At 46.6% G+C, this 27,011-nt stretch overlaps 1 protein-coding gene across 1 annotated transcript in view; it reads right to left on the reverse strand.

Annotated features, from left to right (window-relative positions):
* The window catches only part of KDM6B (lysine demethylase 6B), an 823,670-nt gene that overhangs the window by 631,324 nt on the left and 165,335 nt on the right, over positions 1–27,011 (reverse strand). The window contains exon 2 of the mRNA XM_086946061.1: positions 8,096–8,189. The gene's annotated coding sequence lies outside the window, so the exon portion shown is untranslated. The remainder of the gene's footprint in view (positions 1–8,095; positions 8,190–27,011) is intronic.

The raw sequence follows: 27,011 nt of genomic DNA on the forward strand, positions 1-27,011 counted from the left end.
ATATAGTGAACGCTTGTATCTCACTTACTCTCCGGGTTGAAGTGAGGGCTAACAGAATAGCCACTTTCCAAGTCAAGAATTTAAGTTCCGATTTATGAATTGGTTCAAAAGGCCTTTTCAGCAACTGAGATAACACAATATTGAGATCCCACTCAGGAGGAGGAGGCCGCACTGGAGGGAAAACTCGAAACAATCCTTTAAGGAACTGTTTAATTAAAGAAGAAGAACACAAAGATGGTTTGTTGTAACTCTTCCTGAATCTGGATATGGCAGCAAGGTGAACTTTGATAGAAGAAAAAGCGAGACCTGATCTGGCTAGAGACAGCAGATAAGGCAGAATCTTCTCTGGAGGAGCCTGTAGTGGATGGACGTCATGCTCTCCGCACCATAAACAGAATCTCTTCCATTTGAAGCGATAGGTTCTGATGGTAGACTGTGCACGAGCCTGAGATAGAACAGCTCTACAGTCTGGAGAAATCTCTAGGTCCTTAAACTCTAAGAAATCAGGAGCCAGGCGTGCAAGTGTAGCGACTGAGGATCTGGATGAAGTATTTGTCCTTCCTCCCTTGTCAGCATTGAAAGTGTCGGCTTGAGGCGCAGTGGAGGTTGATGGGAGAGTATCAGAAGCTCCTGGAACCAATACTGCCTCGGCCAGCGAGGAGCAATTAGGATTAGAGAGCAACGCTCTCTCTTCATTTTCTGTAGAACCTTTGGGATGAGAGGAATCGGCGGGAAGGCATATGCAAAGATTCCGGTCCACCTCATCAACAGGGCATTTCCTCTCGATCCTTGCTGGTGGAACCTGCTGGCAAAGTATATGCATTTTCTGTTCTGTTGCGTGGCAAACAGGTCCAGCGTTGGTGTGCCCCAGAGCTGGAAAATTGTTTCCACTTGGCGTTGTTCCAGTTCCCACTCGTGACATCCTGTGAACGATCTGCTGAGATCGTCGGCCAGAGAATTCTGAATTCCCTGAACATGTTCCGCTCTGAGGGAAATTTTGTGGTGGATTAACCATTCCCACATTTCCTGCGCTTGAAGAGACAGGGCCAGAGATTTTGTGCCCCCTTGCTTGTTTACGTAAAACATGCTGGTGGTGTTGTCCGTGCGCACCAGTACTGCAGAGCCTGCAATTCTTGGCAGGAAGGCTCGCAAGGACAGGAAAATTGCCCTCAACTCGAGGCAGTTGATGTGTTTGTGCTTGTACTGATGGGACCACCGTCCCTGCACCTGAAGGTCCTGGAGATGACCTCCCCAACCCTCCATGGAGGCATCTGTCGTTAGAGTAAATTCCGGTAGAGTCTGAAGAAAAGTGAGCCCTGGAGACAAATTGTTCTTTGCCGCCCACCACAGAAGAGCTTGTTTTATCTTGGGCGTGACCTTGATACGGTCCTCGAAAGATCCGTCTATCTGCCGCCATTGTCGATGCAATTCCTCCTGGAGAGGCCTCATTCTGAGTCGAGCCAGTGGAACTAGATGGAGTGCGGAGGAACACATCCCTAGCAGGGAAACAAACTGTCGGACCGAAAGAGACTTTTTTGACCGTATTTGACTTGCCAGCTTTGTGATCTTGTCCTGACGAATTTGGGTCAAGAAGGCCTTGCACTGAGAGGTGTCTAGTACTGCTCCCAGGAACGTCAGAATTTGGCTGGGTTGAAGTTGAGATTTTTTGGCGTTGAGGGTCAAACCCAGATTCGAGAACATTGACAGAGCACTCTTGACCGATTGCCTTGTTGAAGTCCTCGTCGGACTCTTTATTAACCAATCGTCGAGGTACGGGAATACTTGGATTCCCTGTGACCTCAACGCAGCTGCAACTGGGACTAGAGTCTTGGTAAAGATTCTTGGTGCAGACTTCAGGCCGAAAGGGAGCACCTTGAATTGAAAATGGACACCAGCCACTGTGAATCTCAGATACTTGCGGTGGTTTGGATGAATTGGAATGTGGAAGTAAGCGTCTTCCATATCCAGGGAAGCCATGAAATCTCCCTCCATGAGGCAATTGAGGACATCCGTGAGTGTCACCATGCGGAAACTCTGCTTTTTCAGATATGTGTTTAAGTTTCGTAGATCCAGAATAGGACGCCACTCTCCTGAAACCTTTTCCACAAGGAAGAAGCGAGAATAAAACCCCTGATTTTTCTGGGATGCTGGGACTTTCTCTATCGCATTTTTGTGCAGCATTTTCATGGCTTCCATGTATAACAAATGAAGACGAGGAGGGGAGGGACCCCTGGGCGGTAATGTTGGAGGTTTCTGCAAGAACTCCAGAGTGTGTCCGTGTTTGACTATGTCCAGAACCCACTGATCTGAAGTTATCTTCCGCCACTGCTGATAAAAGGCAGAAATCTTGGCGCCCACGGGGAGGGAGGGAAGGGAGGATGGTGTCCGGCAAAACTCACTGGCGTTTATTTGAATCACGTCCCTGGTAGTTAGAACGTCGTTTCCCTCCTTGACGAGAGAAACCCGCTGACGATGACTGTCGATAGGACTGCTGGTAGTACGGCTTATTTTGAGGTTGATACTGGCGGTTTTGTTGATTTTGATAATGTCCTCTTGATGAAAAACCACGGCCTCTTGCTCCTCTGAAAAAACCTCGCTTATACTGTAGTGCACCAAGCGATTTGGCCGTATCAGTATCCGTTTTTATCGCAAGCAATGCTTCATCTATGTGCTTGCCAAACAATAACTCGCCATTATAGGCCATGTCCAGTATTTTGGTCTGGACCTCAGGTCTGAAAGAAGTCGCCTTGAGCCATCCTTGCCGTCTAAGAACTGCCGCTCCGGCCAATTGTCTAAAGGCTGTATTAGATACATCGAGGGCGCAATCGATAATTTCAGAAGCTGCCCGCTCGCCTTCCAAGACAACCTTCCTGACCTCTTCAACACGGTCATCGGGAACCAAATTGATGAACTCCGACAGATCTGACCACATTTGTCTGTCGTACCGTGCTAAAATTGCCAAAGAATTAGCAATCTTGACAGTAGCAGCGGCATTAGCCGAGAACTTCTTTCCAATTGCATCCAATCTCCTGCCCTCTTTGTCTGGAGGCGTTGAAAGAGGTGCAACCGGATTTTTGGATCGTTGCGGAAGTTCCCCATCCTCCCTTTCATCCTCATCTGGAGATGAGATGTCAACATCCTGATCTCCAGTCCCGGGATCAACATCCTGCCTTGGAGAGTGTGAAGGATGTGGCGGTGGATTTACTGGCATGTCCTCTGGCACAGTATTTGGAGCAGGCAGAGTTGGTGGAAACCTCTGACGATAATCGGCCAGCATGGCCTGCAAATCCTGTACTAGAACAGACGGAAGATGGGTCGTGTCTTCTGTGTGTTGTTGCTCCTGATGATAAGGAGTAGCTAAATTTTCCTGATAGTAATGAACCTCATCATCATCCTCATCCTCTTGATATTTTATGTGCAACTGGGAAGGGTGATGGGCCACTCCAAAAGGATCATCATCATCATCATCCTCTTCATTATCCGAATCTGCTTCCACGTAATTTTCCAAGATATGCGAAGGCAAGAGGGGAGACAAATGAGAGTAACTCTGTCTCTGAAAAGATTTCATCTGAAAATGGGTATACTGCACCCTAACCGGAGATGTGGGCAACAAATGCGTAGATGGCACATTCAAAGATGCCAGCGCTGCTGTCGATGGCAAAAGTGAAACAGATGCGTGAGTTGCCGATATTGTCGTCGACGGTATCGTCACAGGTATTGTAATCATGGATGAAGACTTCTTGGAAGGCGTTCTAGTAGACGGATCCGTCGACGGACTCCTCGTCGTCGAGCTAGTCGTCGACGGAGCTGAAACCCTCGTCGACGCGCTTGTCGTCGACGGGCCTGTCGTCGACGGGGTCTTCGTCGACGAGCCTTTCGTCGACGGGCCCTTCGTCGACGGGCCCTCCGTCGACGGGGTCTTCGTCGACGGGGTCTTCGTCGACGGGGTCTTCGTCGACGGGATCTTCGTCGACGGGATCTTCGTCGACTGGGTCTTCGTCGACGGGATGGTGGAAGTCTTCGTCGACGGGGGGGCCGTCGACGAGAGCGTCGACGGAAGCGATGACGAGCGCTTCAAAGATGGTGATTTGGTCGTCGACGGTAGACTCGTCGACGACGCGCTTTTCTTTGACGATCTTGTCTCAGAAGAAGAGGCCATGACGGACATCACAGGAGAAGTAATTGCTGAGGTGGTAACAGTATTTGAAGAAGTAGAAGACGTAGAATAGGTGGTAACAGTGAGAGAAGACACTAAAGTGACAGCTTTAGTGCGGACTGTACTCACAGTAGAAGACTCTGTTGACGCAGCACTCCTTGTGGATTCAGAGGGTTTATGAGAGAACTTAGATTTTTTCAATCTCTCAGGGGAACACCTCTCTTTGGAACTGGCTCTCTTACTTGAAGTAGAGGCTCTGTCCTCGTCATCTCTGACAGACGACTTCAGCCACAAAAGAACTCTCGCCTCTCTATCCCTTTTGGTCTTAGGAGGGAAGGTTCGACATATCCTGCAATCCTTCACAACATGTGAAGGATGCAAACAATAAATACAGTCCGAGTGCTCGTCGTCCACGTGAACTCTCTTCTTGAAGCATGAAGCACAGGCCTTGAATAAAGCCTTCTTTTCCGACATCTTGAAAGAATTGAAGAAATTTCTGAAGAAAACTGAGTAGGCACTAGGGAGACTCCCTTACACACGAAGTGCGGTGAAAATCTGAGGAGAACTGCCTGGGCTGGGAAGGTTCTAGAGGGTGAGGTTAGCTGATTGGCTGAGGCTACATTTTCAGTTCTTTTTACATAATGAGGTAGATAGGCTGCTAAGTTTTGGGCCTAGTTGGGCCTATATCCTTTTCTAGCCTACTACTAATGGTTTTTAGGCACTGCTATATATATATAATTTACCGTGGGACTCCCGCCTCGACGACGGGGAATGATTCAGGCATGTGAATCTATGAAAGATACCCCAATACTGGATAAGAGTCTTCGGCTATGTTTTCTGAAGATGCCTAAAAAACTAGGTTCTCCAGAGCGCAGCGAGCCGTCATGAAGCCAGAATCCTTTGAGTCTGATAAGCTTTCCTAGCCATTTGTTTTTTTAGCTTCTAAGGCAGCGAATCGCCCTCTCTTACCTGCCATGATTGGCCCACAAAGGTCTTCATTTAAAAGAACAAGAACTCTATCTGCTGCCTTGGCTGCGCAGACTTATTGAAAGCAAGTATTTATTTCCTTAGTAGAGGAAAGAGCAATTTTGGAAGAATCTGCAGCACTCCCAATCACCCCTCCAAAGAAGGAGCCCTCCGCAGAGGGAATAACGCAGGAGAGACAACTCTTGGGAGGTGTCCAGGTCACTGGTCTTCTCACAGTCAGCTAGCAGCATGCTACCCAAATCAGTAGGAGGGGGGCAGCCTACTTCCGAACCATCACCATCGTTCCTGTTGGAACGAAGGGTCCTCTGTAACAAACTTCCTCAAAAAGCTTTAAGCAGTCCTCAACAAGAATTTTGTGAGAGGATTCCTCTTATTCATATTAACTTTTCTCTTTGCTGCATTGACTACCAGATCCTAAAGGATGGCATGGTGGTGAGCCAAGAGCGCAATCAGATCAGAGGGAAAAAATGCCAGAAGCAATGCAAGAGGACTCCCATTAATTTTAATCTCTGGCAATGCCAAAACCAAAATTGCTGCAATATCTTAGAAATCAGGGGAGCAGAATGTAGCCATGAAAGGGCAATGGGATCCAAAGAGGATAAAGTGGCGGGCGGCACCCTAACTTCAAACACAACAAGCATAGCTTCCTGGGAGGCTGCCACTGGTTTCAAGTTGAATGACAGACAAACGGATTGTCTTCAGGGCATAAATAGGCTCATTTGTACATCAAGACAGCTTCAGCAGAAACAGGGTAACTGCACCCCTGTGACTCAAAACTGCAACGCCTGGAGTTCTTTCATCTGGACCTCTGGTGGAAGGCCCCATCTGTAGTAAAAGAATTAAAAGAATGGTGGATACACTCAGAAATTTTGCCCAAGTTTCAAGACAGAGAATGAGATACGGCTGCCTTACCTAAGCCTTCATCCAAGGCCACTAAACCTTTAGCTTCCCGTAAAGATTGCCTTAATTTCCTTTTTAGATCTCACCTGTGATAGCACAGCGATGTAAGCGCTCCAGCCTGTGAGTAATATTGTATGCGACAAGGGGCTTGGAGCCCACCCATTGCTTACTATTTGTTGGCTTAATTGTCACGCGTATTTTCTGACTCCCAATTGGGCAGCATGTGCCAGCTTCACTTTCTCTACCTTCTTCGGGCGCAAGGACAAAGTACTGATTGATTGTCTTTTATAAGACTTCTTCCGCTGCTGCTCATGCTGGCATTGAGGTATACTCACCTGTTGTTGCTTGCCAGTTGTTGATGTCTTCTGTCCTTTTTGCATTTTTCCCCCTCCCGCCCCTGTTGTCCATGTTGCTTTTACCGCTCACCCACCATTGTCCTTGTTACCACCCCGCGCTATCCGTGTTTGTTTTAACTCCTATGTGGTTTGTGTTGCTTTTACCCTCCCACTACCAGATGTCCATGTTACTTTTACCCACTTCCACCCCCCATTGTCTGTGTTGCTTTTGCCCCTCTCCCATTGTCCGTGTTGCCTTTACCCCCTACCAACCACCCCATTATCCATGTTGCTTTTACCACCTCCCATCCACCCATTGCCTATGTTGCTTTTTCACTCACTCGGACCCCCGCCCCCCATTGTCCATGTCGCAAAGTCCCCCTCGCAACGCTGTTGTCTGTGTTTGGAGTTGCAAACCCCCCTCCCACCCTGATATTTATTTTGCCATGCCCTCACCTGCCATACGAAAAGAAGCACTAAGATGCTGCCAGCTGTGGTCAATTCAAATAATTTTTTATCCAACTTTACTTTTAGTCAGGATGTATGTCGTTACAACGCATACTTTTACTCCGCGTACCATTACAACGCGGTATTTACAACGCATACCGCTACAACGCATAGCGCTTTGGGGTGCTGGATAGTGGTAAGTATAATTTACTATTCTAACTCCAGTCCCCGTGGACCCTAGGGAAGGTGTTGGATAGTAAATTAAACTTACCTCTTATCCTAGAGCGCCCCCCAGCGCAATGCGTTGTAACGGTATGCGTTGTAATGCCCGCGTTGTAGTGGTAGTGCGGAGTAAAAAATGCGTTGTAACAGGTGAATACCTTTTAGTCATGTTGCCAGTTCCGTTTTACCAAATAGGCAAATTAGGCACCTGCCTATGGGCGCCACTCCTTTTAGGGGCCCGTAACAATGGGTAAAAAAATATTGATTTGATCTTGAAAGAAAATTACAATCAAGGTTTTTTAAATATTCTAAAAGATTAAAAAAATTCATCAACTCAAAGAAACGAAAACTTAAAATTAAAGACCCTAAAGAGAAAATACTGTATTAATATAATGTACCCAATTATAACTTAAAGTGCATACACCAGAGACATCAGATTCACATAACAGTTTGTCTCTTAAAAGCTCATAATCTGGTAGCTGTCAGTTTCTAAACAAATACAGTCCAATGGGCATTAGGAGATAACTTGTGAGGTGAGCCCCGACATTTTGAGTGCCTAGGGGCCTTCACAGGGTTTAATCCAACACTGCATGTTGCACAGCCACACTGCTTTGCAACATAGCTAAAAGATCAGTGTTGTGCTCAACCCCCACTCATAACATGCACAGCTCCAGAAGATCTGCAGAAGAGTTTTGTCTGCATTTAGTGTGGGCTTTAAGCCCCGTTTTGGGTGCAGCATTTCACAAAGGAAGACTGAAGAAATCTCGAGAATTAACATCTGTGTTTTGTGGTATAAAGAAACATATGTGATGGCCACAAGGCTGAATTTTAATGCAGCCAACACAACTCCTCAGGTGGCGGTGCCTTCACGAACAAATGTGCTATGTGTGGTGCCACATGGCATCTGTGATATAGAAACGTGTATTTACATTGACATTTCAGCAATCTAACGCCTCGGGTGGTTTCTACTGACAAACAATTAAGGAAGACATTCACTGGGGGTTGGTAAGGAATGGGAGTGGAGGATAGGAAAAAAAAAATCCCTTACCAGTTTACGGTCGCCACCTCTCCTGTGTCCCCTTCTCTTTCTCCTGACTCCTGGAAGCGCACAGGCTTCACTAAGCCAATCACAACGCTGCTATCTAAAGAATGACAAACAAAAAAGTAAGCCAATCAGGTTTTGCTTATTTCAAATTTGATCACACTCAGCCTACGAGTACCGAGTGGTCAGAATTTTATTTTTCTGTTCTTGAATTTTTTATATTTTCCTTTTGTGTATCATAGAAAAAGACAGTTTATCAAACAATAAAGAATGCATTCAGAAAACAATGTGCGCAATATATACACATGTTCAGTATGTACATCATCAATACTAAATTTCAAACACACCAAAAATACATCACAAGAAATAAATGAATTACATTGATACAATGCCTAACATCAATTAGGCTCTGGAATAAAAAGGAAGGGTGCCAGTAGGGATATAAACAATACCACGCTCTCTGTCCCTAGCAGTGCAACCATACAAATATCTAATCTCTGGCTCAGTAAGACTGGCAGGCAGTTTTTATGAACTTTGTTGTCCGCCCGTCTTCTGTTCTATAATCTGCTTGTTTAGGTAGTGCATCGTCGTGGTGTTGTCTGTTCTGACGAGCACTGGGGAGTTTTGAATGCGTGGTAGTAAGGCTTGTAGAGCTAGGAAGACCGCTCTTAACTCCAATGGGTTGATGTGGAGCCGGGTTTCCTGTTCTGTCCACTTGCAATTGATCTGTGAGTTCTTGGAGGACCGCTTCCCAGCCTTCTAGGGATGCGTCCGTTGTTATCACATGTGGCTCCGCGGAAAGCAGGAACGGCAGTCCCTGTGACAGGTGTTTGAACGATCTCCACCACTGTAAGTGGTTGACCATGTTTCGAGTGACTCGTATGCGGTCCTCGAATTATCCTGTACTTTGTGTCCACTGGTTCGTCAGCTCCTCCTGGAGTGGGCGCATCTTGAGGCGGCAGTGGGGTATGAAGGTTCGGACCGGTAAAGTCTTCCTTGATGCCACTGATGTGGCCAGGGAGATGAGTTTGGCCTTCCTTTCCTGGGAAGGAAAAGGAAAAGCCTTGGTACTTTCCGTGTCCAGTGTCGCCCCAAGAAATGTAATGACATTGTTTGGCTCCAGTGCAGACTTCTCGCAGTTGAGGGTCAAACCTAGACGCTGGAAAATATCCAGACAGGCGCTGGAGGATTTGGCTGCACCCATCGCGGATGGTGCCTTCACCAGCCAGACGTCCAGGTATGGGAAGACCTGGTGTCCTTGTTGACGAAGGAAAGCCGCCAAGGGTGAGAGGCATTTGGTAAATATCCGTGGGGCAGATTTGAGGCCAAACGGGAGGACACAAAATTGGTAGTGCTGCTCCGCTACAGCAAATCTGAGGTACTTCCTGTGCCCTTTGAGGATGGGAACGTGGTAGTAAGCGTCCTGCAGGTCTAAGGACGTCATATAGTCCCCTTCCTCCAATAGTCCCAGGATCTCTTGGAGCGTCACCATACGGAACAATTGTTTCCTTAGGAACACATTGACTGCCCTGAGGTCCAGGATTGGTCTCCACTTTTTAAAATGTGCATAATATATTGCTTGCTACTCTGATTCAGGCATGTGAATCTATGAAAGACACCCAAATACTGGATAAGAAATGCGTTACTTACCTGTAACTGCAGTTATCCAGTATTGGTGTCTTTCATAGATTCACATGCACCCTCCCGCCTCCCCTGGAAGGACTCGCCTATCTCTCTAACAAGTTTACGCCTACCTAGCTTGGTGCGTACGAAAATCTGAGAGACCTAGGCTCCTGACAGGAAGGTTCTAGAAGGAGGTGGTAGCTGATTCGTTGGTTTCTTTACTTTGGTCCTTTTTACAAAAGATAGACATAGATAGGCCAATAAGGTGGGACCCTTGGGCCTACTCTAGTTTGGTCCTGATTGGCTTACTTTTTTGTTTGGTATATTTGAGTGGTACAAGCCAGTCAGAGACAGGACCCGAACCTTCCTTGCTGCCCTATCTAAAGAATGACAGCAGCGTTGTGATTGGTCTGAGCGGCATGTTTGGCCGCTTAGGCAGCTCCTGGGCGCCTTGGGACTGTTCTCCACCCGGCTGTGCAAGGAAATGCTTAGTGTGCATGATGGTGTGCCCGGACCAAGACGGCCAACCAAACTGTCATGCACACTTAGTAGTGTCCATACTACTCCTCCTCCTGTGAACCAGCCCAGCCCCGCCCCAACCTGGCTCCGTGCAGAAAAATAAGAATAAAATGATAATAACAATGTATTATAATTTTATTTTCCCTGATCCACTAATCAGAACCATATTTCTGTGAAGAGAGGGGGGCAAATTACACCATATACCAGTGGAATGATAATTTCGAAATCTGCATAAAAAATATGAGTCCTCTTATATAAATAATTAATCTGTTACATTTCTGACTGGCAGCATTATAAGGCAGTATGGACAGCCATGTGGTAAAAATTCCTTCATAACTAATATGAAACGCCACGATTTTTTAAAAGTGGAAAATATTTCTGATCACGTGTAAAATGTGTACGTCACATATTAGCCATCTGGAAATAGTCTTTAGTAATTTAAAACAAAAAATAGCAACCTTGGATAAAATCAAAACGCAACTGGATGATGGTCCCCCCGCTTCATTACCTGGGTGGGAGGAATCGAGACCATCAAAATGATGATCCCCCCTCTGGTCAATTATCTAATCACCATGCTGCCCTCTCGCTATCCCTGGATTTTCAGCACAAATTAGACGCCGCACTCACAAATTTTCTTTGGAAAGGGAAAAAATCACAAATTAGTTTAAAGAAACTTCTCCTAGACAAGTCTGCAAGAGAAGTCAACCTGGCGGACTTCAATAGATACCAAACTGCGTTTCTTGCCAAACAGGGCTCATACTGGTTATCACCACCAGACGGCTACTCCCCCATCTGGCTTGAGATAGAGAAGGCCCTCCTTGGGAATGTCGCCCCAGCATCTGCCCTGTTCAGAAAACTAAATTCAAGCACCTGGTCGAGACCTATTTTTCGAAATACAAGAATAGCACTTCTTACAGTAGATAAACTACTTGCTGCCTCCATCCGACGTTCACGCTGGGAATCAATATGGCATAACCCCACTATGATCTACAAGGGCAAACCATTATATAATCACCTCTGGGTAGAAAAAGGCATTTTTTTCCCACACCAATTATATGAAGGGACATACCATACCCCCTCTCGTTCAAAGATCTTCAATCCAAATATAATCTTACTCATTTGAGTTCTATAACTTCCTGCACATAAAAACAGCGATCACCAAGGCAAATCTCTCTGCTAACCCTCCCTCCCTTCCGGCCTACCTCCCCAGATTAAACAGGCTAGGCCACCAGGTGTCATGGATCTATAAACTCCTACGCCCACAGCAGTTCATTCTCACTGTTTATGTCAAACAGTTTTGGACATCACGCTCCTCCTTCCCTATCTCAGACATGGAATGGGCCAAAGCCTGGGATTCCTGCATGCGTCACAAAATCAGCCCCACACTATCCCAAACTAAATTCTGGCTTCTTCATAAAGCCTTTTGACGCCTGCACGTCTTTTCGCCCAGAACATCAGGTCTGACGCTTTCTGCTGGAACTGTAACTGTGCAGAGGGTGACCTTGACCATCTTATCCTCCTTTGAATTTACTGATAAAGTATTTTCTTTCTCCCCACCCAGGGAACTACCATACCTAGTCTTTGGGTTCCTCAAAGCCAAGTCCCTCAACGACAATGACAGGGCCTTACTTGACCTTCTACTCATGGCTGCTGTAAAGGTGGTCCTCAATAATTGGAAGGATACCCGGAAGGCTAATTATGCCTGCTGGTTAAACTGGGTACTTAGTCTCCGTGGCCCCGACAATACGGCTCTTATGCAGTCCCCTTGGCGCCCCCCGCGTAGGCGTTTGTGGATCGCCCTTGACAACTACTTTAGTGCCCATAAGCCCCCATGAACCACCGCTCGCTCCCTTGACCAACTATTCGCCACCTTGACCCCACATTCCTACATTTCTTCCTTGGCTGGATTCGCCTATCTGCATAACTGAGCACAATACAGCTCCCTTTCTTTCATGACAACAATCTGTGGACCAATCGTGGGATACTACGGCTGACTCCGCCACTCTATGTGCTGTCTTATATATGTTCTTTTTTCCTTTATTTTAGTATCTTGTGTTGTTTCAATTAGGGGTGTGTCTACCTACTGGTACTTATCAACTTCCATTTCAGCTCTCATCCAATTATTGCACTTCAAATGTATATCTTAGAACCAATTGTTAACTACTGTATGTACCACATTTGTACGACTGTCATCATTTTTTTTTCTTTCATGTCTGAAACTACCAATAAAAACGTTTGACATCAAAAAAATAGCAAAGCCAAGCAGGTGCTAAACAGGAGCATACCACAGTTCCCTCCCCATTATCAGGTCGCAGCAAGATGAGGTGTGGACGGATGCAGTAGAATTTCGCCCTATGTAACCTTAAAACAAAATTACCCCTCTGCGACGGTGTCCAAAGACATTAGGTCGGAAACATCTTTCCTGCCATCCGGCGAAAGGAGCGGTCCATTTTGGAACTGGGAACCGTGCCTAATTCAATCAAGGTAAACACCAGGTGTAGGTAACAAGAGCTATCAGTGTGTCTTTCCAAATACTGCTGCTGTTAAAGTTCAGGGTGAGGGAAACCCATACAGAAATGGATTCGATTCATAGAAGGTGGAATTAAAAGGAATCCTGGACCTACTCACAAAAACACACATTGGCAGCTCCACCTTTTTACCAGTATTTGCTGTTCAGAAAGGTTCCTGGAAAGCTGAACTCGGTGTGGGTTTCCAGAAATACATCTGATAACGTCATGGGGCGTGTCCTAAAACGCTATTCATTGGAGAGAAAACAACTTTTCTCTTTCCCTTGGTCTATTATGTTTAGCAATCTATTCTCGAGTCTTGCTTTGGTTGATGACGTCTGCTTGGGTTTTCAGATCTTTCATTTCATTCCCCAGATGGCCCATTTAAGGCTCCTGTTTTCCCTGAGCAGAGTTCGTGATAGCAGAGGACATGTCACAGGATGAACAAGCATTTGCAACGCAGTAGGTCTTGCATTTGCGAGAGGTTAAGCTATTGGCATTGTAAATGACAATGCTTTTTATTTATCAGATTTAAAAACAACACAAATAAAAGGCATTGTCGTTTACAATGGCAATAGATCAAACTCATAAATACGAGATCTATTTCATTTGAAAGAAGCGGCCTCCATTGTCGCGGTCTGCTTGGAAATTGAAAGCATGCATGGCGCGCTGAATGTTGCAGGAAAGCATGCTGTGCCATGTTGAGAAACTCATTAAAGAAATTAGTCCTTACAGACTAAAAAAGACATACCGTGTAACAAATGAAAAAACAGGGCCATAAGGAGGGAGTAACAAGCCTATTAATGAATCAGAAGCTAGCATTTACAAAGGACAATGACACAAGCCAATGAAAAATATGGGCGGATAGTGGGCAGAGCTTCATGTCCATACTCTAATACAGCAGGACGCGTAGAACAGCGCATGCACAGCCCAGGCTCGACCTAAAAAGGACTCCTCTGCAAATCCATTTTTTTCCATGGGGAAATAACTTACCCCACAAAAAATCCCTTTCCCCTACCCCTATTACAAGTCTGCTCTTGTGATCTGTTCCCCTCTGCATCCGGGAAACCGAGTTCCTCTAGCATCTGGCTGGAGTAAATCGCCAACCATATTCAACGTGAAAAATGAGCGAAGAAGAGTTTGAGAATGCCCAAACATTTTTGTAGATGTTCCCAAATATCCCAGGCAAACCACACACTGGGACGCCCACTTGCCACAGTTTTAGTGGTATTTACTACTGTGGCCATAAACTTGGGTTTACAACCAATATTTCCTTTGTGATTAGGGCCACAGTTGCTTAATCTGTTCTGGTGGTAACAGATGGAGGGTATCTGCAATTTTGGAAACTGAGATATAATGGTCATCGTACTTTCAGACAGAGCAATAGAGAGGAAAAGGCAGAAACAGAAGAGATAAAAAGAAAGAAATATACGTAAGCAGTGACAATGAGAGCAAGCTGGGATGGACAAAAAACAGCAAAAAATAAGGTAAATAGATCTGGACCATGTCAGTGAGATTGCCTCGATGCTGTGGCCACTGGAACTTCAGGTCCCACTGCAGAGCCTGCATACGCCACCTGGCATGCTTTACCAACAGGATGCAGGAGACCATGAGGCCCAACAGCCTCGGAGGCCATCTCACCGAAATCCAGGGTAGAGGATGAAACATCGGAATCACAACCTGAATGTCATGGACTCACTGCTCGGGAGGATAGGCACGAAACTGCATTGTGTCCAGAAACAGCCCCAATGAAAGGGAACGTCTGAGAAGTAGTCAGGTGTGACTTCGGGACATTTATAGAGGACCCCAGCAAATGCAGGAGGTCTTCCGTAGTCTGAAGGTGGGAGACGACAGCCTGGGACGAGGGCGCCTTTAACAGCCAGTCATCGAGGTAGGGGAAGACTGACACCCCTTACCTGCGCAGAGGAGCTATGACCACCGCCATCACCTTGGTGAACACCCAAGGGGCACTAGTAAGGCCGTAGGGGAGCACGGTAAACTGAAAGTGATGGGTATGTGAAAATACGCATCCTGCAGATCCAACGCTACCATCCAGTCTTCTTGTTCTGAGGCAGACAAGACCTGAGCTAGAGTGAGCATCTTGAACTTCTCCTTCTTGAGTAAGAGATTGACGCTCCGAAGACCTAAATTGGGCCGCAACCCTTTTGTTCTTCTTCGGAATTCAGAAAGTAACGGGGATAACAGCCACTGCCTACTTCTGGAACTGGGACCCACTAAATAGCCCCCTTGACCAGGAGAGCTGTGACTTCCTCTTGGAGTAACTTTAAATGATACTCTGCCAGACGTTCTTGAATTGGTGAAGTAGGAGGAAAAGAACGGAAAGGCAGAGAACAGCCCTCCTGAATGATCTGCAAGACCCTCTAGTCCGATGCTATGGACCTCCACTGGAGGACATGATGATGTATTCTCCCTCCCACTGGAGTGGCGAGGGGTTTGCAGAGTAAGACTAGGAGAACTTGGAGGCCGTGGCCGACTACCTCTGGCTTCCATCCCTAGGACGGAATAAACTGCGTCCACGTACAACTTGGGAAGTCTGTGCAGGACAGTGGCTGGGATAGGGCTGGCGCTGCTGAAACCAACTTCCTTTGCCATGAAAGGGCGAAAGCTAGACTGGCCCATAGAGCGGCCCATGGATCTGGCCGTAGCACAAGAGTCCTTGAACCGCTCTAGGGCCGAGTCTGCTTTCTCTCCAAACAGACGGGATCCATTAAAGGACATGTCCATCAAATTAGCATGGACATCGCCTAAAAAGTCAGATGTTTTAAGCCAGGCGTTGCGCCATAAGGCCACTGTTGAAGAAATCGCTCTGCCTAGCGAATCAGTTGTGTCAAGTCCATACCTGATGGAGAATTTTGCTAAATCTGTCCCGTCCTTCACTGCCTGGGAGAGCACAGCACTGGCCTCCTCTGGGACTTGTAGCAGCATTTCCGCAACTGTCTCCCAGAGTGAATGGGAGAAATGGCCCAATAAGCATGCAGTATTCATCGACTGCAATGCCAGGCTGGAGGAAGAAAAATCTTCTTCCCAAGTGATACTAACATCTTGGATTCCCTGTTCCGAAGGGCGGACAGGAACGTGCCCTTGGAAGTTGAAGCCTGCACCACCAAACTTTCAGGGGTGGGGTGTTGGCTGAGCAACATTGGGTCGCCCGAAGCTGGCGGCATGCTACAGTCTTGTTTACAGGAGACCCTGTGAAAGGCTTGGATCACTTGCCTAGTAGGACATCAGTCAGTGCTTCATTAAAGGGCAGATGGGGTTCAGAGGTGGAAGCCCCATGCTGAAGGACTTTGGTCAGGAGATTAGTGCTGGCCTGCATAGAGGGCAACTTCAATCCAAGGACCTCAGCTGCCCTCCTTACCACCATGGCATAAGATGCCCACTCCTCTGTGGCCACAGTTGGTGGAGAAAGCATGCCAGTATCTGGGGCTGTATCCAGTCTACTGGCTTCCCCAAGTTACTCATACCAGTCCATCTGCTCTGCAGACACATCCTGGTGTTCTAAAGGGTTCACCCGCTCCCAGTAATCTCCTGTGCCTGAAAAGTCATGAAAATGCACAGGTGACAACCTAGAACCCCTGGGTTCTACTTGCGCCAGAATCGTCATTGAGCAACGCCTATCCGACTCCGGCTATGGGAGAATCACTATCTTACACTTTTAGCACTTCTTTTTCATCCCTCAAGCGTGACCTGTCTTCCTACGGCCTTTCTTTAGGGGTTACATGTGTTTTCTGGGTTGTCAATGCACCTCAGTGTTTTGAGCCTTTTTATGTATACTCTTTGAAGGCTTGAAAAAGTCTTGTAGACAAAACACGTGTCAGCTGCTCTTTGGAGATGTGTTGTATATGATACAAAGATTTGGAGAAGAATACATTCAAGGATAAAGAAAATTAGGTCTACCATTACAATTGACTTATCATTGTCTAAAGTTAACTGTTGGGACTCGTGTGTGCTTTGGTACCATTTTCTCCGTATGTATTCCGTGCTCGGACCGTACTCTAGGACTGATTTTCCACCCGTGGTGGCAGGATATAGGTACCAAGGGAGCACCACCTTTGGGAGAGTCCTTAGCTGTTTTACTTTAGTTCCTCCTACTGTGACCACTTATCTAACTTGCGTACCCTACAGCACAAGTCACCACTTTGTTTTGTGAAAAATAGAGAAATGTTGGATCTTTTTAGGTGGATAGAGACTCCATCTCCAGCAGAGTGCACAAGATTGGCTTGAGAAATTCTAAGAGGTAGCATTAAAGCAGGCATAAAGTAAGCGGGAGTAAACCTAAAAAAATCATGCTTTTCTGAGGTTTGGGGTGAATCTTTTGCCTTTAATAATTTATCAAATCAAACTCTGCGTTTGAGAATTAGACCAACAGTTGGCTTCGGGCTGCACTTGGCGTAAATAGCTGCGTTATTTTTTCAGTCTTCTCCACTGCTAACCTGCAGCAACATAACTGCATTTTAAAAATCTTTAACATCTATTTAGTTTTGGGAGAGACACTATTTTTTCCACTTGTCCCTATTTTGAAATCAGTTTTTCTTGGTTTAGGCACAGTCAAAGGCAGAGAGATTGAGTGGTATTTGTAAAATAAATATTTGCAAGCCGTTTTGTGACACCAGCTGGATTACCAGAGAAGTGCATAGCACTCTTATGCAGCGTGCAGCACCATTTCCAGCTAACCACTTTAACTATGTCATGTGTTATCTTTTGAGGTGAAAATTGCAAAAAACACAGTTGATGGACAGAATGTAGAACAATGTCATACATTCACCCCAGTACAAGGATCTGGGCCTAAATCCATCGTTTTTTTGCACTCCACACCACCCCGGGTTAGACACTGGCTATATGCAAATCAGCTCTGACCCTGTGCCTCATGGGAACAGTCCAGTCCGAACTACCAAGCCATGTCTTTCCCAGACCGGAATCAAGCATCCAATGACCGGTTTCTGGCTATCAGCCTTCATCAGCCTGGATAGCTTGACTCCAGTGGTGTGGAGAGCATAGGACTCACGTCTGAGTATACCCGGCACACTCGGGGTGAAAATTGCAAAAAACACAGTTGATGGACAGAATGTAGAACAATGTCATACATTCACCCCAGTACAAGGATCTGGGCCTAAATCCATCGTTTTTTGCACTCCACACCACCCCGGGTTAGACACTGGCTATATGCAAATCAGCTCTGACCCTGTGCCTCATGGGAACAGTCCAGTCCGAACTACCAAGCCATGTCTACTCCCAGACCGGATCCAAGGACCGGTTTCTGGCTACCAGCCTTCATCAGCCTGAATAGCTTGACTCCAGTGGTGTGGAGAGCCTGTGTTTTTTGCAATTTTCACCCCGAGTGGGCTGGGTATGCTCAGACGTGAGTCCCAGGCTCTCCACATCACTGGAGTCAAGCTATCCAGGCTGAAGAACGCCGATCGCCAGAAACCGGTCCTTGGATGCTTGATTCCGGTCTAGGAAAGACATGGCTTGGTAGTTCGGGCTGGACTGTTCCCATGAGGCACAGGGTCAAGGCCGATTTGCATATAGCCATTGTCTGACCTAGGGTGGTGTGGAGTGCAAAAAAAATGGATTTAGGCCCAGATCTTTGTACTGGGGTGAATGTAAGACATTGTTCTGCATTCTGTCCATCAACTGTGTTTTATGCAATTTTCACCCCGAGTGGGCTGGGTATGCTCAGACGTGAGTCCCAGGCTCTCCACATCACTAGAGTCAATCTATACAGGCTGAAGAAGGCTGATAACCGGAAACCGGTCCTTGGATGCTTGATTCCGGTCTAGGAAAGACATGGCTTGGTAGTTCGGGCTGGACTGTTCCCATGAGGCACAGAGTCAAGGCTGATTTGCATATAGCCATTGTCTGACCTAGGGTGGTGTGGAGTGCAAAAAAACGATGGATCTAGGCCCAGATCTTTGTACTGGGGTGAATGTAAGACATTGTTCTGCATTCTGTCCATCAACTGTGTTTTTTGCAATTTTCACCCCGAGTGTGCTGGGTATGCTCAGACGTGAGTCCCAGGCTCCTCACATCACTGGAGTCAAGCTATCCAGGCTGAAGAAGGCTGATAGCCAGAAACCGGTCCTTGGATGCTTGATTCCGGTCTAGGAAAGACATGGCTTGGTAGTTCGGGCTGGACTGTTCCCATGAGGCACAGGGTCAAGGCTGATTTGCATATAGCCATTGTCTGACCTAGGGTGGTGTGGAGTGCAAAAAAACGATGGATTTAGGCCCAGATCTTTGTACTGGGGTGAATGTAAGACATTTTTCTGCATTCTGTCCATCAACTGTGTTTTTTGCAATCTTTTGAGGTTAAGCACAGTATTCAGAATTAAAACCTGCTCACTGTTAACCCCTCAAACGTTATTCTTTTGAGGGAATTGTATTTGTTTGGATAGAGTTGCGACTCTTATAATGTTAGCGGTACGCATATTAATTATTTTTGCTCATATAGATATGCTTGAACATCCTATAGCACTAGTCTTTTTTAAACATATATAGAGTGCTCACAAACATTCAGAGTGGTACTTCTTTTATATGCCGATGCACCCTCTCACAATGCATGTATTCGAAGTTTAGATAGCTCTATGGCTGGTTTCTGAAACACACCATAACTTGTGGTCTGCAGCTTTTAATTGAAGGTCATAAACTATGAAATATGATTGGTTTTTAACCGTAATCAAAAAAAAGTGTTCCTCTCGGGGACAGTTAACAAGTTAAATCTAGGTATCAGTTGAACAATACTATGGTTATGTAGAAGGCAGCAACTAGTGTGTAGAAGACGGCAATTAGGTCTACAATACTAGGCACTGGTGAAGTTCGCAGAAGTAACCAAAAAATTCTGCAGCGTTACGTGGAGTTCCGCAAGCGGCAGAGTGCGTAACGTTGCCCAGTTAGCGCTGATTTCTAGCACCGAATGTTTGTCCCACATAAAATCATCACGTGAAGCACAAGAGGGCCCTGCTTCTTTCTGCCACTCGATTAGCTGTCCAACTTGAGCTGCAGCTTTCTCAACGCGATCGGAAGGTTTCTCAACGCGAGCAGAAGGTTTCTCAATGCGAGCGGAAGGTTTGTTAACGTGAGCGGTGGCGACCATCCACAACTGCCCGCATTGAGAAATCTCACCGGGACGTGGTCTGGTGTAAGATTTTACTCGCTCGTTAAAAAAATCTCAGCAGAGTGGACTTTTTTCCTAACTCATCACGCTACACGGAGCTGAAAAAAACTCTGTGAGCAGATCAGGATTTCACACCCAGGCCTACAAAATACACTATATGTTGTTAATCAAAAAGATCAGGCCAAAAAGCAATGTTTTTTAGGTCATCCTAGTACTGTTGAATGGGTAGGAGTCGCCAGTTCTTACAGACTAATTGTTATGCGAAGTTCCACATATGATCCAAGGGAAAGAAGCATGGTGTGGTGGAGCCCCGTTGCACAGTATCCAGTCTGGGCTCTGCTGCACGAAAGGATAGCTTTTAGTACATATCAATGTAAGATCAGGAAACATCCAGTTTAGTTACAGGTTACGGTTACATGTACATCGGTACAGGAGTTGGCACTAACTTGCTCAGCCTTAGGTCCCAACTGGTGAACTAGCAGACTGCTTAGTCCAGGATACAAGCAATATGCCATAGAGCATCATGCAGGAATAGACGGGTGGATGAAGCAAAGAGCTATAGACAAATAAATAATCCATTTTCAGATGCCTCTAGCGACGGTCAATCAAGAACTACGGGGACACAACGAGATATAAGAACATACTACGGCTTTGCAACATGTAAACTCCACGCAGGACCGTAACATTCAAAATACACTTTTATAACCTGGCATAAAAGCAGCAAATGGCAGCTCAAAAATTGGTGTCTTGCAGCTCTCATTCAACCAGAGTATCTTGTGAATACTGCAATAAGTATCTTCAACCCTGACTCAACTCCTCACTACAAGACATCTCGTGAATTTCTAATCTACTCACCCAATGATTTTAGTGTGTCTTGCGAATATGAAACATGTTTTTTCAACCCATCCGTATATCCTAACCCTCACCTAAAGCATCTCAGGAATTGTACACACAACTGCGCACCTGCACCCGGGTCTGGTGGCTTCGTGGACTAACGCGTCCACTGTAGGGGCCTGTGTTCGACCTCATGGTCACAGGTTTAAATCCCAGTGGGGCAACTCATCCTTTCAGCCTTCTGAGGTCGATAAAATGAGTACCACTGAGTTAGGTGACAATAAACATCTGTTATTCAGCGCCAAGAAGACCACAGGTGAACGTGTGCTTTACAAATACATGTTATGTTATGCATCCATCTACAGAGGGTGTGTTAAAATATGTAAATCAGGGGCTGGTACGCTACTGTGTACTCTGAAGCATGAAACTCATTGGTCTGTAAGATTACGTAGAGCAACAGAGCTCGAAACCCATGAATGTGCTTCTGCGAGTATATTGTTGCGGTTGCCTCAGAGTACAAGTTTATTGGTGTATGAATGAAGCAGACCTTTCTTGGTGTAAAGGTTGCGCCTAGGAAGCTTGTGGAAAGGGTATGGTTTACAACAGTGCCTCTGTGATGGTTATGTAGGTTGGTGGCTGCATATTTAACTCACTGTGCTTCCTCACGTGATTCACCTAAGCACCGCGCAGTCACTTTGCAGAGCTTCATAGTACGTACGCTGCTCGTTTTATTTATGGAAGACTGAGCTCAGCATTCATTAAAAAGGTTGTTCCAGTACAGTTACTGAAATCGTTGCTGTGCAGCCTCCTCTTTTGGATTATTAACATCAGAGGCGTAGCTCGGCCTTGTGCTGCCAGTGGCGGTCCCTGCTTTTGCCGCCTGAGGGGGTCGGGGATGGTCGCCACAAAATCTCGTACCGCCCGGGGCAGACCGCCACCCCTTGCTACGCCACTGAGTAACATGTATTGTATTTTGCACAAGACGGATTGCGTTACTATTCACTGTGTTATGTTATGTGGATTTGTCTAACACGACTAAACACCTGTGAGCAGTGCTTTAAATGGGGGAAAATAATAGGGTGACCAGGCGTCCTCGTTTTGCCAGGACGGTCCCTGTTTTTAACCAGCTGTCCCAGCAAATTTCAAGAAATTTATCTCATGTCCCCGTTTTTGGAGAGGGTCGACTGAAAACGGTGGGAGGTGTTTTTTATGTTTTACAAAGCAGGGATAGTTAGCAGTTGTTTCAAGAAAGCAATTTAATTAACAGGCAAGCTACTGGGCTTAAAAATTGCATTTTATGTATGTTCTTACTGCCTGTTCTGTAATTCTCTGCTGAGGAGCGCTCTCATCGCTTGAAGTAAAATTGTTGTCCTTCTTCTATTTTTGTGAAATGTCCCAGTTTTTGGCTTTAAAATTGTGGTCACCCTAGAAAATAAGTGCAGGTACTCATCAAATTGAGCTAGGGGCGTGGCTAGTGGGCGGGGTTAGAGGCGGGGCGAGACATGATGATGCAAAAACACTTCTATTGAGTATTCCTGTTGTCCTTGCATTGTCCTGGAAAGTGGTCTAAAACTTTCCATTCCTAAAAACTGCTGGTGCTCAGACTTAAAGCCATGCCTGTAGGGATAGTTTACACATATGGGGCTTCTCCCTGTTCACCAACCATGCCAGCAGTTATCCGGATCTGTCACCCTCTGTCGGTACTGTGTGTGTGCGCGTATTTGTCCAGCCTTGCCTTTACATCCACCACCCGTCTGGCGGTGTTCAATAATTGCCTAGGCCCATCCGGCTTGCCGTAGGGCAATACCCCAGACTCACTTGTTCCTTCGCTAGGTCCGTTAATTCTCGTTCTAGTTGTCTTCGTACTCCAGCCACTCAGGCCATGCCCTGTCTTTGCAGCGCAACCTTATAAGCCTCATATTCCACAGCTCTAGTCACTGTGGTATACCCGTTTGCACAGAAAAAATGCAGAGTGTACCCCTTAATGTATGTGCGAAAAGCACCACCCGTCAGGCACATTCATTCACAATTTCCACAACAGGATTTTCAGTCTAATCCACCCAGCGTAGAGAGTCGGGATTAGAGGTGAGTGGTCTGAGACATATCTATTTAGGTTGGCTGAGGAAGCATACCAGTCCAAATCTTTTGTTGTCCCCAATACATAGTCTATACCATTATATCCCCTGTGTACAGGCGGATATTATGAGAACACTTTGTCTCTCTGGTGATGATGTCTCCTGTCTCCAAACATCTAATTGTTGCTGCCATATGGGGTCTGCATGTACCGTTCACCTATCAAGGAGGACGCCTGGCGCTAACCACGTCCCTACCCCTCTCCTATGGTTAGAGTATGTAACATCTTACAAATGACCCAGCTTTTCTACCTCGTTCCACAAAAGGTGCGTTTCCAGCAACATAACTGTGCAGGCCGGATAGGATAACACTCTGTATCTTTTTGGGTATCCTTTGAGACCACATACATTTCGGGATGTTAGCACATTAACCATAGTCATGGACATGGCCCATGTGAAGTGTCCAGCAGGTTTGGGCCCTGCCCAATTCCCTCACCTCTGTCCCCACCCACCCACTCCAGCATCCCACATCAGAAGTCGTCATTGCTCTTTAAACCAGACAAATAACACAAAGAGCAGCCCCTCAGGCGGTACCTAAATATCCCAACATGTGGCCCACCTAAGTGTATCGACGAGGCCTTCTGTCTAGAATGTGATCGTGTACTGGGGCCGATTCTTCCAGCAGTATGCAGAGTGGAGCTGCAGGGGATCTAAGAAGGGGCGAGAAACAACAAAGCCTCGTTAAAAAGCAATTGGTCTTTTAAAGACCTGTGAAGTGCTCGGGTGCGGTTGTGATTGCTCCCTGGAAGCTGTCTCAGCCGGGCTGCCACACGACAGGGGAGGGGGTGTCTGAAGCCCGTTGATCCCAATGGGCTTGCACGCCTGATGAGAACCTAACACTGCAGGAGGTCCCCAGCGCAGAAATACACCGGCTGTTGCCAGTCCGAGCGGCACCTCAACAAGCACGATCTGTTGCATGTACCCGTACTTCAGGGCGTACCGGTACTCTCCTTTCCCGAAAAATAAGTCCCGGTATTCAAGAGGATTAAACTGAGAAGTGCCGGTACTCAGTACCGGTGAGTACCGGCCCATTTAAAGCACTGCCTGTGAGGGTGTCCTATGAAATTAAATGAAATACCAGTATTTGTAAAGCTCACAGCTACCTCCGAAGTGGTGTCAGAGCGCTGGGGGCCCGCAGGAATATTAAGCAAGTTATTGCCCAGAGTCACATGGTGCTGGGTTAACCTGCCGCCGGCACCGGGGATCGAACCATGAACCCCGGAGTCCTGAGTCCGGCAGCCTGGCCGCTGCGCCACACCTTTTTTAGGTCAGGGTTAAAATAGTGAGACTGAAGATATTGGGTGTCGGCCCGATGGGTTGGTCCAAGAGCCATGTCTTCTACTCCTTGCGGAGTTCAAGAAGTGAGGTGGAGGCTGTGATGAGTTGAGAAGGTCATACCAGGTTTTGAGTACGATGTAGGAGAATGCTAGACTTTCTGGTCTGCTTTTGCGGAATGCTAGGTGTGTGTGTGTGAGTGAGAGTGAGGCTGAGTGTAGGTGTCTGGTGAGATGGTGGACGTAAATTCAGTTGTTCAGGTATATTGGACCAATGTTGTGCACTGCCTTGTATGTATGATTAAGGAGTTTGAATCGGCTGCTTTTGTGCATAGGGAGCCAGTGGAACTCTCTAAGGTGTGGTGCGATGTGGGTGCATCTGGGAAGAGCAAGGAGGAGTCTTGCTGCAGCATTCAGGGTAGTCTGAAGTCGGAGGAGAAGATGGTTGGAGATTCCCCATGTATAGTGCATTGTAGCAGTCTAATCTGGTTGTGATGAGGGATTGTGTGACAGGGCATCTGGTATTCTGGGATAGCCATTTGAAGATCTTGCAGACTATGTGGAGAATGTGGAAGCAGAAAGAGCCAACCGCATTGACTTGTGCTGTCATGTGAAGCTTGTCAGCCAGGGATTCATGCGTAGTTGGTTGGGGTGGGTCTGGACCGAGCTTTGATGGCCACCAGGTGGAGTCCCAAGGGAAGATCTTGGTCCCGAAAATCCGCACTTCCGTCATGTCGCGTGTAGGATATGATGGTGATACCTTAAGCCCTGATGAGGTTAGTGAGTAGTGAAGGATCTTTTCCTTCACATACATTGGGGTTATAGGGTGTTTCCCTTACCTCTTGCACCGTACTCACCAGACACCTAGTACACAACATGCATAAGCAGCATGGCGTCATTACTTCCTGGACCACTAACCACCCACATTGAAAAAATGTTAGAGAGTAGTGTCATGTAGATGTTGAACGGGGTTATGCTGAGTGAAGAACTCTGGGGGACTCTGCAGATCAGATTTTTGGGTTCTGGTGTGTAGGTTGGTAGTCTGACTTGCTGTGTTCTTCCTGTGAGGAAGGAGTTTATCCAGTTGAGGGCTGGTCCTTGGATGCCTCTGTTGTGCATTCTTCTGACAAGTATGTGGCCGAGCCTGCATCAAAGGCGGCAGAGAGGCCGAGTAGGATGAGGGTGGCAGTTTCTCCACGGACCAATACTGTGCTGATGTCGTATGTGGACCAGATGAGTGCTATATCTGTCTTGTTGTTGCTCCAGAAACCTGATTGGGTGTGATCCAGTAGATTGTGGTGTTTGAGGTGGTTGGCGAGTTGTTTGTTGATGGCCTTCTCCGTTACTTTGGCTGGGTATGGAAGCAGAGAGATGGGTCAGAAGTTGCTCACTTTGCTGTGGCTCGGCCAATGGTATTTTGTGGAGAGTGTTGACTGTTGCAGGTTTCCAGTCTTCTGGAAAGGTGGCGGATTTGATGGAGGGATTGATGTGGGTGAGGAAGTTGCTGATTGGTGGTTCTCCCATGTGGATGATGTGGTGGGGATATAAATCATTTGGTGATGTAATCTGCACAGGTCTTGATCCATTTGTTGAAACTTGGTGATGTCCTTGTCGACGTTGTTGTTGGTGTTGGGTTGGTCCCAGTCGAGGCAGTTGAACCAGTCAGCTTCTGTTTCTTTGTTGCAGTTCCAGCTTAGTAGACTGATGCTGGTGGGTGCATTGAGTTGTGATGTGGTGATTTGGAAGTGTATGAAATAAATGAAATACCATTATTTGTAAAGCGCAAGGCTACCTCCGAAGTGGTGTCCCGAAGCTGGGGGCCCACGGGAAGATTAAGCAAGCTATTGCCAAGAGTCACAAGGTGCTGGGCTGACCTGCCGCCGGTGCCGGGGATCGAACGGTGAGCCCCAGATTCCAGCGTCAGTCGCCCTGGCCGCTGCGCCACACCTCTTCCTGATGGAGGGGTCAGTCTACCTGAGTGGTGAGACGGAGGTGTATGTGATCCTGTTGCTGGTAGCGAAGATGGGTCCACAGTATGTCCTGCGGTGTGTGTGTGGGTTCTGTGATGAGCTGGGTGAGTCTGATCTTGTTCACGATTTTGAGGAGGGCTGTGGAGCAGTGGTCTGTGGGGTCCTCAATGTTGAAATTGAGGTCGCTGAGTGGAATGAAGTTCTTCGTTGTTGATGGTGATGGCAGCAATGAAGCTTGTAATGAGGTTACTGAAGTTGTTCATGGTCCAGGTGGTCGATATGCAAGAGTGCCTTTCAGAGTGAAGCGCTTGTTAGTTTACAGATGGAAGTGCATGTGTTCCATGAAAGGAGTGTCGATGTGGCGCATTTGACGGTGTCCTTGTGGATGATCGTGAGTCCTCCTCCTGGCTTGTGATCTTGTAGTCTGCTGGGATGGTGAAACATGAACAATGGGACCCCCTCAAATATATAAATTATGGCCCTGGAACAGAGGGGAGCAAGTATACACAAAGAAAGAAGAGTGTTCCTACAGTGGCCGTATCATTCAATAATGTGTGTACATCTCTAAGTAATCAAAGACAGTGACAGAAGGAGGTAAAGTATAAACAAAGTTCATTCAAAAAATATTTATTTGTTCTTTTTTTATAGATATAAGTTCATATAAATACTGTTGTTAATCAAAAATCTTTTTTATAGTAGACAGTACATATATTAATTGAGAAAATTCATAAAGGACACAAAAAAGTCATAAAAACAGCAGCAGACTAACAGGCCCCCTGAAAAGCAATCATACACAGCAGCTCGCTCACGTGCTATCAATCATTCTACATTCACACCACATACATTGATGGAGAAGGAACTGGATTCCAAATAGCAAGATGACAAAGCTAATGTAATCCAAGGGCACCAAGGTGTAATTGTTGGCCCT

The sequence above is a fragment of the Lissotriton vulgaris genome, chromosome 12 (assembly GCF_964263255.1).
Source record: "Lissotriton vulgaris chromosome 12, aLisVul1.2, whole genome shotgun sequence".
NCBI classification, from domain to species: Eukaryota; Metazoa; Chordata; class Amphibia; order Caudata; family Salamandridae; genus Lissotriton; species Lissotriton vulgaris.